The 13,502-nt window shown below is 35.2% G+C and overlaps 1 protein-coding gene, 1 non-coding gene and 1 pseudogene across 2 annotated transcripts in view; all 3 read left to right on the top strand.

The window, feature by feature from the left end:
- The window catches only part of ZNF804B (zinc finger protein 804B), a 518,351-nt gene that overhangs the window by 229,183 nt on the left and 275,666 nt on the right, over positions 1 to 13,502 (top strand). The window lies entirely within an intron of this gene.
- LOC137768710 (small ribosomal subunit protein uS2-like) overlaps positions 1 to 13,502 on the top strand; it is a 176,849-nt pseudogene that overhangs the window by 149,602 nt on the left and 13,745 nt on the right.
- On the top strand, positions 1,755 to 1,865 carry LOC137768984 (U6 spliceosomal RNA). The gene has a single exon (XR_011074902.1). It is a non-coding gene; the product is annotated as a U6 spliceosomal RNA (small nuclear RNA).

Raw genomic sequence — 13,502 nt, 5'->3', positions numbered from 1 at the left:
TTTCAAAACATCCTTCAGCTCAAGCGCCTTCAATAAGCAATCAAGCATATCCTTATGACAGCAGCCATATGGCCTCACCTATTTCAGAGTGCACATGCAGGAGCTTGATTTGTATAGAATTTATATTGTTACGTTGTTCCAAGGAGAATTTTCAAATATAAGGTTTATCTCCCCAACTGGACTCCAAGCCCAAGAAAGAAATCAACTGTGTCCATATATCTTTGTGTTGCTTAAAAACCTAACACATTTCTGATAGGAACATAATAAACATCAACAGCCTGGCTTTGTAAGGAATCATTAGTGTCCCTTTTCATACTTCAAGTTTATTATGAGAACACATTTCTTATTAGTGTATCAAACAAAACTTGTCTGTAGCCTAAAGAGTAAGAACACACTAAAATCTTTTTACCACCCATAAAAAAGAAAAAGAGAAAATCTCTCTATATCATGAGAGTATGGATTCAAATGACAAACAAATGAGATGGGGAATGAAAATAAAATATCACCAGAGAGAGATCAAAGCTTTATTTGTTCTTTTGAAAATGTAGAGATTTGGATGTTCTGCCTGAATTGCCTGAATTGTTTGTCAACAAGAGAGAGATTTGCTGCTCTCTTTTGCATCGAATGATACTTGACATGGGAGCATGTTTTTTAAATACCATTGTCAAATAGACAATGAACATTATGCATTCACTGATGTGTGTATAGCATAAATGCTTAATTATAACAATAGTTATTGCAAAACTTTATATAATAAGAGAAGGAGCAGAAATCAAACAAGGGGAGTAGAGAGTCCACAACTAATATTTAAGAGGAATTATGTCAATTATAGGGAATTATTTTATTACCATTTCCATTATTCTTGAAAAATAGCAATAACAAGTTGATGTGGATCTTGATGTGGAAACTTTAGAAAGATTGATTGATTGATTGATTGATTAAATCCTCTTAAATATGTGATTTTTGCAACCACAGAAAATAGGAATGACACAAAGGAGAATATCTCTGTAGGAAGAAGGAAAGTTGATATAAGAGCACAACTAAAGGAACTTAGGGAAGAGAGAGAAGAGACACTTTAACACTGATTCACACAACAAGGATTAATGTTGCTTTATCTCTATATACACATGAGTAGACCTTCCATTAAATCAGTGATTTCCACCTTTAACTGTACCTTAAAACATCCTGGGGAACTTTTACAAAATACTGATGCCTAGGTCCCACCCTCAGAGATTCTGATTCAACTATAAGTTTCCCAGGTATGACTGTGTCTTCATTGTATCCAACCATTGCAATGGGTCATTTTAAAGGAAAACTTTACTTTGTTCATATCAAGAGTGAGTACACCTCAACCTACATTGCCCATGAATAAGATGACTAACCATTGGACCCATCTTGGCCTCTTTGCATTAGTGCCTCTTCATCAGGGACACAGAAAACCTGTGAAAATCATTCCCAACCTAAACTTTGATTTCTCTCAGGGGATAGTTTGAGCCATGGCTCTGGTTGCTCCACCCAAGGGCCACCATATGTTCAGGCTTGGAGTAGCCATGCAAGAATGGTAAAGCATGCAATTTGTCCTCTCCTCTGATGTTTTTAGAATATGTCCACAGCTGTAGTCAGATGCTTCCAGTGACCATTTGCTTAGTGATATCTATAGATAACCTATAACTTTGCTCTTCTGTGGGGAGAAATCAAAGCAGCATTGATATAAGCCATCTGAAAATTAAAAAAACAAAACAAAACATTAATTAGTGCTTGCTTCAAAAGCACATATACTAAAATTGGAATGGTACCGACAGAAAAGACTAGCATGGCCCCTGTACAAGGATGATATGCAAATTTGTGAAGCGTTCCCTATTTTTATCAACAGATGACTGGCTTAAGAAGATGTGGTATACATATACAATGGACTATTACTCAGCCATAGAAAAGAATGGAATATTGCCACTTGCAGCAACATGGATAGACCTGGAGAGTATTATATTTAGTGATGTAAGTCAGACAAAGACAAATATTATATGATATTACTTATATGTGGGATCTAAAAAATAATACAGATGAATCTATATACAAAACAGAAACACACAGACATAGAAAACAAACTTGTGGTTACCAAAGGGGAAAGGGAGGGGAGGGGTAAATGAGGAGTATGGGATTAACAAAGTACTATACATAAAATAGATAAGCAACAAGGACTTACTGTGTAGCACAGGGAACTGTATTAAATATCGTGTAATAACCTATAATGGAAAAGAATCTGAAAAAAAAATAACTGAATATCTTTGTTGTACACCTGAAACTAACATAATATTGGAAATCAACTCTACTTCAATTTAAAAAACCCCGCTAATTAATGAACTAGCATCGTGAATATAGGCAGCCTAGAGCCCTAGTCAAGACAATCACTGGAAAAAACCTAAAACTGGTCACGTGACCCAAGAGTCGGTAAAGAGTGCTAAATATCAGGGCTTTTTGCTTCAGTATTCCACATTGGCAGGCTCACATATGATATGGCCACAATCCACGAGTCACATTCCATGAGGGCCTCTCATTCAGTAGCCTGAAACATGGAGCTAAACATAGAGAATGCTTTAGATAATGTTTCCAAAGTGAGAGGGAAAAAATGAGAATACTGACATTTCTCTCTCTTTACCTTTATTTCCGTCTTCTGCCTCACTCTCCCACAATCCTCAGGGATCATAAAGCTTTGGTTATTCTTTTACTTCCTCTGTGTCAGCTCCTCCTTCTTTCTATTCCAGTTTCAGGGTTAAATTTGAGGATGGACAGTATGGGGAAAAAGTCCATCATAAAATCTAGCCATTGATGTTGTAAGTGGTGCTAAAGAGTCCTTAATTTCTTTCTCTCTTCCAAAAGTTTGGTTTTAAGCAGAATATATTGCTTAAAAATTACATTTTGAATATTAGTGGTTAAATAATAACTCCCTTTTCCCCTCTCTTTACAATGCTTTGTAATAGCCCTAATCCTCTCTCTGTCACCTGTCTTTTCTTCGACTTTGGACTTATTTAAGGTCCCATCAAGGTTTAAACAACCTACAGTTCTATACTACTTCCCTATGCTCTCTTAGCAAATTGACACAATTTTGGTGACTTAAAACAACACGCAGTTTTTATCTCTTAGTTCTGTAGATCCCTAATCAGGGTGAGATCAACTGGGTGCTCTGCTCAGGGTTTCACAAAGTGGCAGCACTGCTGGACCCTTACCTAGAGGCTCTGGGAAAGAATCTGCTTCCAAGCTTATTCAAGTCAGTGGCAGAATTCAGTTCCTTGTGGTTGTAGGACTTAAGCCTGTGTTCTTGCAGCCTGTTGGTCAGGAACTGCTCTCAGTATCTAGAGGCCGCTCTCAGGTCCTTATCTTGTGGCCCCGTCTATCTCAGTAATCAATAAATTCTCTAACTCTGTCTTCTGCTACCAGTCGGAGAAAACCTCTCTGTCTTGTAATGGCACATGGGATTGTTTTAGACTCAGCTGAGTAATCTCCTTTTTCATTAACTCAAAGTCATCTGATTAGTAACTTTAATTACATCTCCAAATTCCCTTTTGCCATGTAAGGTAACATAATCAAATGTGTGGTATCTCATCATATTCACAGTCCCAGGGATTAGGGAACAGAATCTTGGTGGGTCATTTTTAGAATTCTGCCCAAAGCAGTTCCTTATTTTAAATCAGAAAACTGAATCTTGGGACTTGTATAACTCTATTGTTTACAATAGCCTTAAGAGTGCTTCTCAGAGTTCATAGAAGCTGTGAGAAGATTATTCCAGGGATGAAATAGTATTTAGACTTTTTAAACTTCTATTGTGAAAATAATGATAATTTTTTTGTTGGTGTTGTTGTAGAGGCCACATGATTTATTAAAAGAAGATGGCACAACATAAAGAGATGCCTGAACTACAGGCATACCTTGGAGATATTGTAGATTTGGTTCCAGACCACCACAGTAAAGAGAGTCACATGAATTTCTGGTTTCCTAGTGCCTATAAAAGTTACTTTTACACTATACTGTAATCTGTGAAGTGTGCAGTAGCATTATGTCTTAAAAAGACAATGGACAAACCTTAATTAGAAAATACTTTATTGCTAAAAAGTACCATAATCTGAGCCTTCAGTTGGTCATAGTATTTTTGCAATAGTAACATCAAAAAATTGATCACAGATCACTATAACAAATATAATAATAATGAAAAAATTTGAAATATTACCAGAATTACCAAAACATGATACAAAGACATGACGTAAGCAAATGCTGTTGGAAAAAATTCTGCAGATGGACTTGCTTGATGCATGGTTGCCACAAACCTTCAATTTGTAAAAATCACAATATCTGCAAAGTGCAATAAGGCAAAGCATAATAAAACAAGGTATGCCCATAAAATTTAGTTTATAAATATTTAGCTTTTTGGTATTCTTTACACATGTGCTTTTTTTCATCATGATATCTGGTGTTTGTTTAATTCTGATGCTTTCAAAGTATAGAAAACATATTGCCTTCATGTTTACTAAATATTATTATTGCCATTAGCAAGAAGGTATGAAAGAAGTAACACTACTTTCTTTGCATACGGTTGTTATTTCATTATTCTACAAATCATTTGAATCACCTTCTCCTAAGAATGTTGAAATTCAGAAAATATGAGGCAGATTATGTTAGCCTTACCAAATCCTTGATGATCAGAGTAGCATTTTGCAAAGCGAGGATGAGACTAGGTTGATACTTGACAACAAAAAAAGTTCAGTGAAAGAAAAATAAAAATAAAAGTTGATTAAATTCAGAACAAGTAAAATGAAATATTACCTTTTTATTAGCTACTTGGCCTGCATAATTTAATGAACAAGAAAAGTCAATGATTCAAAAAGAGTTGTTACCACTTTCATTAAAGATATGGCAGAATTGCTGTCCTCTCCCAAGTATTCCTCAAAGCTTATTGTTCAACTCCCCCCAAAAAGTGCCAACAAGGCCATCAGAAATAAGCACCTGCTCATTTCAAACACGTAAAACTCATTTACATGCTAGAATATCTATGTAATACATAAATGGAGATATAGGGTCTCACTAGTGGGTTTTGAGAAAAGCAATACCATTATTGGAGCAAGGCTTCATTTCATTCATTTAAAAAATGTTTACTTGATTTTATCCTTATAAAGCTAATTAGTGTTTGTTCTGGGCAGTGGTGAAAAATAGAAAGTTTGAAAGGAAACAAGTGATCATCCAGGCTCACTCTCAAAACTTTCACTATCAATATAATATTAGATGTGTTTGTTCCAGCTTTCTTTCTAAGATTTTTCATGGTTTTAATCATATATGTATAGTGATTTATTCACTTAATATTACAATTTCTTCATAAAATCAGTTTTGTCTCATTGATTCATCTTACATAAATTTCATCATAAATAATATTATCTTACACTTGATTTTCACTGTGCTTGAGTTAATGTCTTTAAATTTGAGTGATTTAATCCTTTCATCATATGCTAACTCTTCTCCCATTAATTTCTTTTATTCAACTGATTTCTGCCTAATGCACTCAATTGTAGAAAATTTTGAAATAAAATTCAGTAGCAGTATTATTATAAGAAAGTATTTTTCCCTGTTTCTATAGCAGCTCTGTCATAACCATTAAGCATGCAGAAATGATAGTGATGCATTTATGTATTTTTGACACAGTACAACATGTAAGTGAAATTGTTTTTTTAAGCTATTTCATGACATTTACCATTAATTTTACTCTAGATACCTAATTCCAAAAATTGACCAATTCTTAGAGAAAATTTAGGATATTGGTTTAGCCAAAGTCATCCAAAACCTAGAAAATTTTAAAAGGCCTAAAAGCTCATAAACCTTCTGTCTCTCCATCCAAAGTTACTGTTTCTAAATATTTATTTTATTGATGAAACAGAGTTTGAAATAGAATTGCAATGTAAACCAATCATGAGCAACAAGAGTGGGGAAAAAGTAGCAGTCATACTGTTGTTACAAGGTGGCCTGCTCTGCAAGGGTGTGTCTCCAAAGATTGCTAGCAGGAGTTCCAAAATCTTTAAAAATAAATTAATTGTTTTAACCAAAGTGTCTGGAAGAGATGTGGAAGTGAGCATTTTACCATGTGCACACAGCCACACTTTGTAAAAACTATTCAAATTTTGGCCCCAAATTTTCCTTCATCTTGGCCGCTGCCCAATTTTCTCTGTCTTTTAAAAATATGTCTCCCTACTTTCCCAGACTTTCTAGGTTATTTTCTGTTTCCAGAAGTATCATCATGTCCCTTCTCATAGGAATCCATCTCTCCCTTCTCTGTCCTACTTCATTCTCTAATTTTGATTCTAATCAGCTCAACAAAAGCCTGATTGGACAAAGAAGAAAAGAGCCTTTCTCCTTCTAGGCAGTGGATCTGATCGGGCACATCTGCTTTTAGGTGCAGTGAAATGAGGTTCCCTCACACCCTGTCTCCTCCTCTGCACGCACACACACACACACACACACACACACAACTAAACTCTCTCAGTAGCACTCAGACAATATAGATGGAATACCCCCATCTCTGGCACATACACAGAGCCATGCCTAAGTTTGTGATGGATGAGGACAGTAGCTATAGAAAGTAGAGCACAGATTCAGATATATCTTGGGGTCTTACATACCCTAGAGAGGGCACCAAGCCTCATTCCTCATCTTGATCCTTGAGTCAGCTCTGTTTGTGATACAGGGATCATCTTGTGGAATTATATTGGAAAAACTTCAGTGGGGCCCCAAATCGCTATGGAAGAGTCTAAAAACTGTACCTGCCCTGAGCTCTAAGAAAATAAATAGGTTTTCTATCTCCCTTGCTTACATTTGGTATTTTCGGAGTTGCCTTATGGCTCTGTAAATATCAAAATACCACATGAGGCATTGAAGGGATACTCGTATTAGTTCCACTTCACTGGTATAAGAATTTATTCATTCATTAACTCAACAAATACTTATTGAGTTCCTATTATTTTCCAGGCACTCTTTTAATTTCTGGAAATACTGCAACAAACAAAATACATGAAACTGTCTACTCTCAATGACCATACATTACAGTAGGGAAAAACAAACAATAAGCAAACTACTTGTTAGGTGGTATACTAGTCTGAGCAAAACGCTGTTAAAGTCCATAAAAAAGAATGAAATAATGCCATTTGCAGCAACATGGATAGACCTAGATATAATCATACTAAGTGAAGTAAGCCAGACAGATAAAGACACATACCATATGATATCGCTTATATGTGGAATCTAAAAAAGAATGGTGCAAATGAACTTATTTACAAAACAGAAACAGACCCACAGACATAGAAAACAAACTTATGGTTACCAAAGGGGGAAAAGGGGGGATAAACTAGGAGTTTGGGATTAATATATACACACTACTATATATAAAATAGATAACCACCAAACACCTACTGTATAGCACAGGGAACTATACTCAATATAAAGGAAAAGAACCTGACAAAAAATAGATACAGACGTATGTATAGCTGAATCACTTTACTGTACACCTGAAAGTAACACAATATTGTAAATCAACTGTACTTCAATAAAAATAAATTTTATGAAAACTAACCAAAAACAAAATCCAAAAGCTGGCTCAATTTCTTAGTAAGACCCAAGGCTTACATAATGCCAATAGTAATAGCTGACAGTAATATAGCTTCTACCTCGTAAAGGCACTGCTCAATATATTTTACACATATAAACTGATTTAATCTTCATGGTCACCCTAAATAGAAGATACTATGATTATTCACACTTTATAGCTAGAAGAACTGCAGTAACACAGAGATTAATTAATTTACCCCTAAATTTTGCCAGGATAAAGGCAAAGCCAAGATTTAAACCCAAGAAGTCTATTTCCAGAAAACATTCCTGAAAGCATCTTGATATTGAGGGCAACATACTCCAAACTGTCGCGACATGCTGCAAATATACCACATTGGGGAGTGAAGTCTATATGTGTAGCTTATCTTAAAGCTAGCTTTCCAAAGGTCATTCATAGACCTGTTATGGTTCATGGAAAAGTCTTCGTGGCAAAAAGAGAAAGTTAATGACAACTCATAATTGTTTCATAAAGTTAATTTAGATAATAATAAATGAATCTCTTAGGATCAAGAATCCTTTGGGAATTAGATATAAAAAAACTATTATTTTTAATTTATTTTATTGAAATATAGTTGATTTACAATGTTGTGTTAATTTCTGCTGTACAGCAAGTGATTCCGTTATACATATATATACATTCATTTCATATTCTTGTCTGTCATGGTTTATCACAGGATATTGAATATAGTTCCCTGTGCTATACAGTAGGACCTTATTGCTTATCCATTCTTTTTTGTTAATTTTTATTGGAGTATAGTTGCTTAACAATGTTGTGTTAGTTTCTAATGTACAGCAAACTGAATCAGCTATACGTATACTTACATCCTCCCTTTTTTGGATTTCCTTCCCATTTAGGTCACCACAGAGCACTGAGTAGAGTTCCCTGAGCTATAGAGTAGGTTCTCATTAGTTAGGTCACCACAGAGCACTGAGTAGAGTTCCCTGAGCTATAGAGTAGGTTCTCATTAGTTATCTATTTTATACATAGTATCAGTAGTGTATATATGTCGATCCCAGTCTTCAAATTCATCCCACCCGCCTTTCCCCCCTTGGTGTCCATTCATTTGTTCTCTATATCTGTGTCTCTATTTCTGCTTTGCAAAAAAGATCATCTGTACCATTTTTCTAGATTCCACATATACACATTAATATACGATATTTGGTTTTCTCTTTCTGATTCACTTAACTCTACCGGAGAAAACCATAATTCAAAAAGAGTCATGTACCACAATGTTCACTGCAGCACTATTTACAATAGCCAGGACATGGAAGCAACCTAAATGTCCATCAGCAGAGGAATGGATAAAGAAGATGCAGCACATATACACAATGGAATATCGCTCAGCCATAAAAAGGAATGAAATTGGGTCATTTGTAGAGATGTGGATGGACCTAGATATAAAGGAAACTTTTTAAAAATCTGCTTTGGGAAATATTGGCCTTGTACACCATTGGTATTCAGTTTTGTTTTTTTACATAATAGAAATATTTATTTAATAAAAATCTTAAACAGAAGCCCTATATGTAAAATTAAATAAAAATCAGCAGCTGAAGAGTTGCATTGACTGAAGCAAGACCAGCAGAAGTGCACATCTCAGAGTTTACTCCGCGGCTCTCTGTCCCTGTTATTTTGGCAGCCCCTGAGGTGCTTCCTCTGTACTCCTAAGTCTTCGTATACCATAGTTTGTCAAAAGACCATTACAGATTTTCAAAATAGGTAATGCTTTGTTCTACATTTAATTTCACTGGTCTAATATAAGCGTCAATGCCCAAGTGTGAGCAATGTCTAAACCTGATAGGATGGGGCCCTGCTAGTTTCTAGCACCACAGGGATGGTCTGATCTCCTCAGACCTCCCAGGTATCCCAGCCTCAGGGCAAAAGGTCACTCGGTGGCTCTAGATGCATGGTTTCCGAGTTTTCTAAATCTTCTCTTCCCCACAGTTTTCTCCATATTTAGTATTTAGTGCATTTCTCATACTACTCACAGTTACCTACCAACAAAAATGAGCTTGTCAAAGAATTGTTACATATAAAACCATTTCTTATATGCTTAAAGCTTGCATTCCCCCAAGACAAAAACCAAACTCCTTAATTTGTTGTTCAAGATCTTGCAGAATCCACCCCCAGCCCAGTCTCACTGCTGTTTTGTCTCTCCCATGTCTTCTGCATGAGACTGATTACTTTTTTCATGATTCCCACTCATGTCCATCTCTGTCAGGCCTTCATGCCATCCATCCTGCTATCTCAATTCTTTCTAGAATCCATTGCCCATCTTTATTTCTCCAGACTCCTATTCATCCTTTGAGTTTTCTACTCAGGATGGTATTTATAATTTCCCCAAGACAGTAATATAGGAATCTTTTCTTAACACTACTGATACCATAGAACATTGTATTCTACTTTATCAGTATTCCTGTCTGTCTCTTACGTTAGACTGCTCACATGTTCTTGCTTGTCTAGTATCTTTCTCAGTTCCCATAAGAGATTAGAACTAATTAAAGTTTTAGTAAATTAATCAATGCATTTTTCATAACTTTTATTATGCTTGTTTCAATGTATCCACAAAGCCTCAAAAAAATCTGAAAACATAGGTTTGATTTAAAAAGCAGACAATATTTGTTGGCATGGAAGTTTTCAAATGATAAGCTAAGTGTTGAAATTTTCTCTTGGATACTTTTAATTTTACTAGTGTAGACTTTGGCTGCTTTTTTGTTAGCTAAAAGCTTCAACTAAGATATTATTGTATTTATTCAGATGGTGTTTGACTCAAAAGTGTACACTTCAGGAGTCTTCCGTAGAAATGTTCCTATCTTTAACACCATCCTTCAAGAATAATGATTCTATTTAGAGATCTTCCCCGCTTTATTGGTTCATCACATATTTATTTGTTGCTACAGTTTCTTAAAAACACTCAAATTGTTTTTGCTTTGTTTTAGTCACATTCATTTATTTTTATCACATTCATTAGTATAATAAAGTTTACGTATGAGATGAATATAAAAACTTATCCTCTTCATCAGTTTCCTGCAGATCCATTTTGCATAGAGAAGAAACAAATTATAAAAATTAACTCCAGGCTATATGCCAGCTTCCAGATTGAAATCAATTAACACAGATGAAGAAACAACTGATGGTCTGGACTAGATTGTTTGATTTTGTTGTTGCTAATGTCATTTGTTTTGTTTTGTTTTCTGGAAGAAAAATGAATGCTAAGTGATGACTAGTCCTTCAAGAGCTTCAAATTTCCATAGATCCTGGCATATCACCTGCTTCTCTATTGCTACGGTCCTGTTCTCCCTGTACCCACAGGTGTGTAAACAACATGAGAAATAATGAGAGGGAAGATAGAGGTGTCATAGAAGGAAGGTCCTTGATTTGCACATGGGAAAATAAATGAGCAAAGATGAAATTAAGTGGTTAGAAAATTGAACCTTTGTTATAAAATATTATTATAAGTAGTTATGAAATTTAAGTCACACATGAAATACACTATAGTAATAGAGCATATAATACACATACTATCTAACTGGCAAGGAAGGTTTTAATTTTATCAAATTATATCCCAAGGAGATCCCTAGGAAACTTTTATGAGTAGAAATCACAACTAAAATAATCCATGGTGTTGTTCCAATATCATAAAAACATGCATCTGACTGAAGATTGATTTTGTACAAAGAAACATCCCATTGCACATTTCCTCCCTTAGACAATTCTCTCCCTAAATTACAAACACACCCACCTCCAGTTGGATTGATGGTGCCAACTCCAGGCTGGAGCCTGGTTTGGCAATTCCTTGGGCCTTTGTCTCACTTTCTTTCTTCCCTCTCAGGGAGATCCAGTATAGGCTGTCTTCACCTCATTTCTTCTGCTGGTACTTCTTATAGTTATGAAGGTACATCTTTGATAATCTTTTCTTATAAGTACACATAAATTCTTTGTAACAACTCTCTACTCTTTCTGTTTTCCCTTTTCTGGCAGGTATCTTAGGAAATCACTTCCAGTATAAAATATTATAAAAACACCTGAATTATGAATGAAAGCTAAGACTACTTTTTGTGCCAATCATGTTACTAATGTACTCATTACATGTTCCTCCAGACTTCTCTTCTTACCATATACTCTATCTTGATTAATGACACCATCAGATGCCCATTTTAACTTCCCCATCTCTCAAACCAGTAAAGGGGAAATCATAGAGGTTCATTCCTCCCTCACCCCAATGATAACAACTAGTAATTGAGACCAAGTGTCTATCTCTTTATCATCCCTCATATCTGAACACTCTTCCTGTTCCTCAAGAGTATTGGATTATTAACTTACTTCTCTTGTTTTCACCATTTCCATATTTTCCTAATTGATCCTGACTCTTTTGTTACCCCTTTCTTACCCATCCTTAAGATTGTCATCAGAGTAATGTTTTTAAGTCAAAAATGAGATCATGCCATGCCTTTGCATACAATTCTTCATTAGCTTCCCATTCCCCTAAACTTAAATCCCATCTTCTTGGCACGGCACATGAAGCCTGCTGTAATTAAGTTTCTGCTTGCCTGTCCAGGCTCATTAAAATCCACTCTACATCACACTCTGTGTATTCCAGCAATCTCAGAAGTCACCATGCTGGTTTCTCTGCAGCTGTTTTCTCTGCATTTAATGGACTTCTTACTCTCAACCCTTGCTTTCTTTGCCTAAGCAACTATATTCTAAGATTAATACAACACTACTTCTCATTTAATTGTTTTAATGTTGCCCTTTGTACTTACTAATGTTACTTTCTATTATTTTTTATTGCAAATATATACCCTTACATTTGTATCCTGAGTTAAATAGGCCTTTGTGAGCTAGCCTAGAAATCATACCATTATTTATAAAGTGTTTCAGAACAAAAGCCGCAAGTTCCAAATGACTGACGGGAAAGCAAACATTTGGAACATAACCTATTTGTAATTTTGGTCCCAGTGGTTATATCACCAAATGAGGTAACAAGATCAAACCTCAGAGGAAGATTTATTTGTTGTTAAAACATATGGTGCTGGTGATGTAGGCATGAGAGAATAAAGGAAGGTATATCTCTATTTAACTTCTTAAATTAAATGTTAAATGCTATTTACACACAATAAAAATTCTGGAAACAACAGGATTTGGCTCTAAATTTAAATGAAGTAGTAGGGAATTGAACCATTAAATAAATAATGGATGGCAAATGGTAGAGCCAGGTTTCTTACTGTTGGAGTGGGAGAATATAGATAAGTAAGGGGAGAAGTATGTTTAGGGGAGAATTATACACACACACACATGCACACACACACGTACATACATAGGTTAGTATACATAGGTATATTATCTTGCTTTGTCATCTGAGAGGGCCTAGAAGGCAATGACACCCCAGTAGCACAGAGCATACTTAGCACCCATATCTTGGTTTCTAACATCATTCTCCAATAAAAGAAATCAAGGATCATTAGAGAAATGCCTGATAGCCTGATTCTAGGGCTGGGCAGTGAATATACAAGATATCCTGGAGCATCTGTAACAAGATAGATGCTAGAAAACAAGGAAGTGCTCAAAAACAAACAAACAAAAAAAGCATTGATGGTTGTATGTCAAAGAGACACAGGAGTCAAGTGAAATAGGTACCAATATCCAAAACTAGAATAACTTGAGCAAAAAAATATAGAGAGAATATATAAAGTAGTATTGGATTATAACCCAAAGTATAAAATAAATATCCATGAGTCCATGATGATATAAATAAGTGATTGAATAAAGAAAGAAATGAGAGCATAGACAAATCTCTTATGCAATAGAATCCCAAATAATTTATGTAGATATTCAGTCCTCTAGAAAGGGGAATATAACTGCCTAC

Source organism: Eschrichtius robustus, chromosome 8, assembly GCF_028021215.1.
Source record: "Eschrichtius robustus isolate mEscRob2 chromosome 8, mEscRob2.pri, whole genome shotgun sequence".
In the NCBI taxonomy this organism is placed as follows: Eukaryota; Metazoa; Chordata; class Mammalia; order Artiodactyla; family Eschrichtiidae; genus Eschrichtius; species Eschrichtius robustus.
This window is presented reverse-complemented; position numbering and strand designations above follow the sequence as displayed.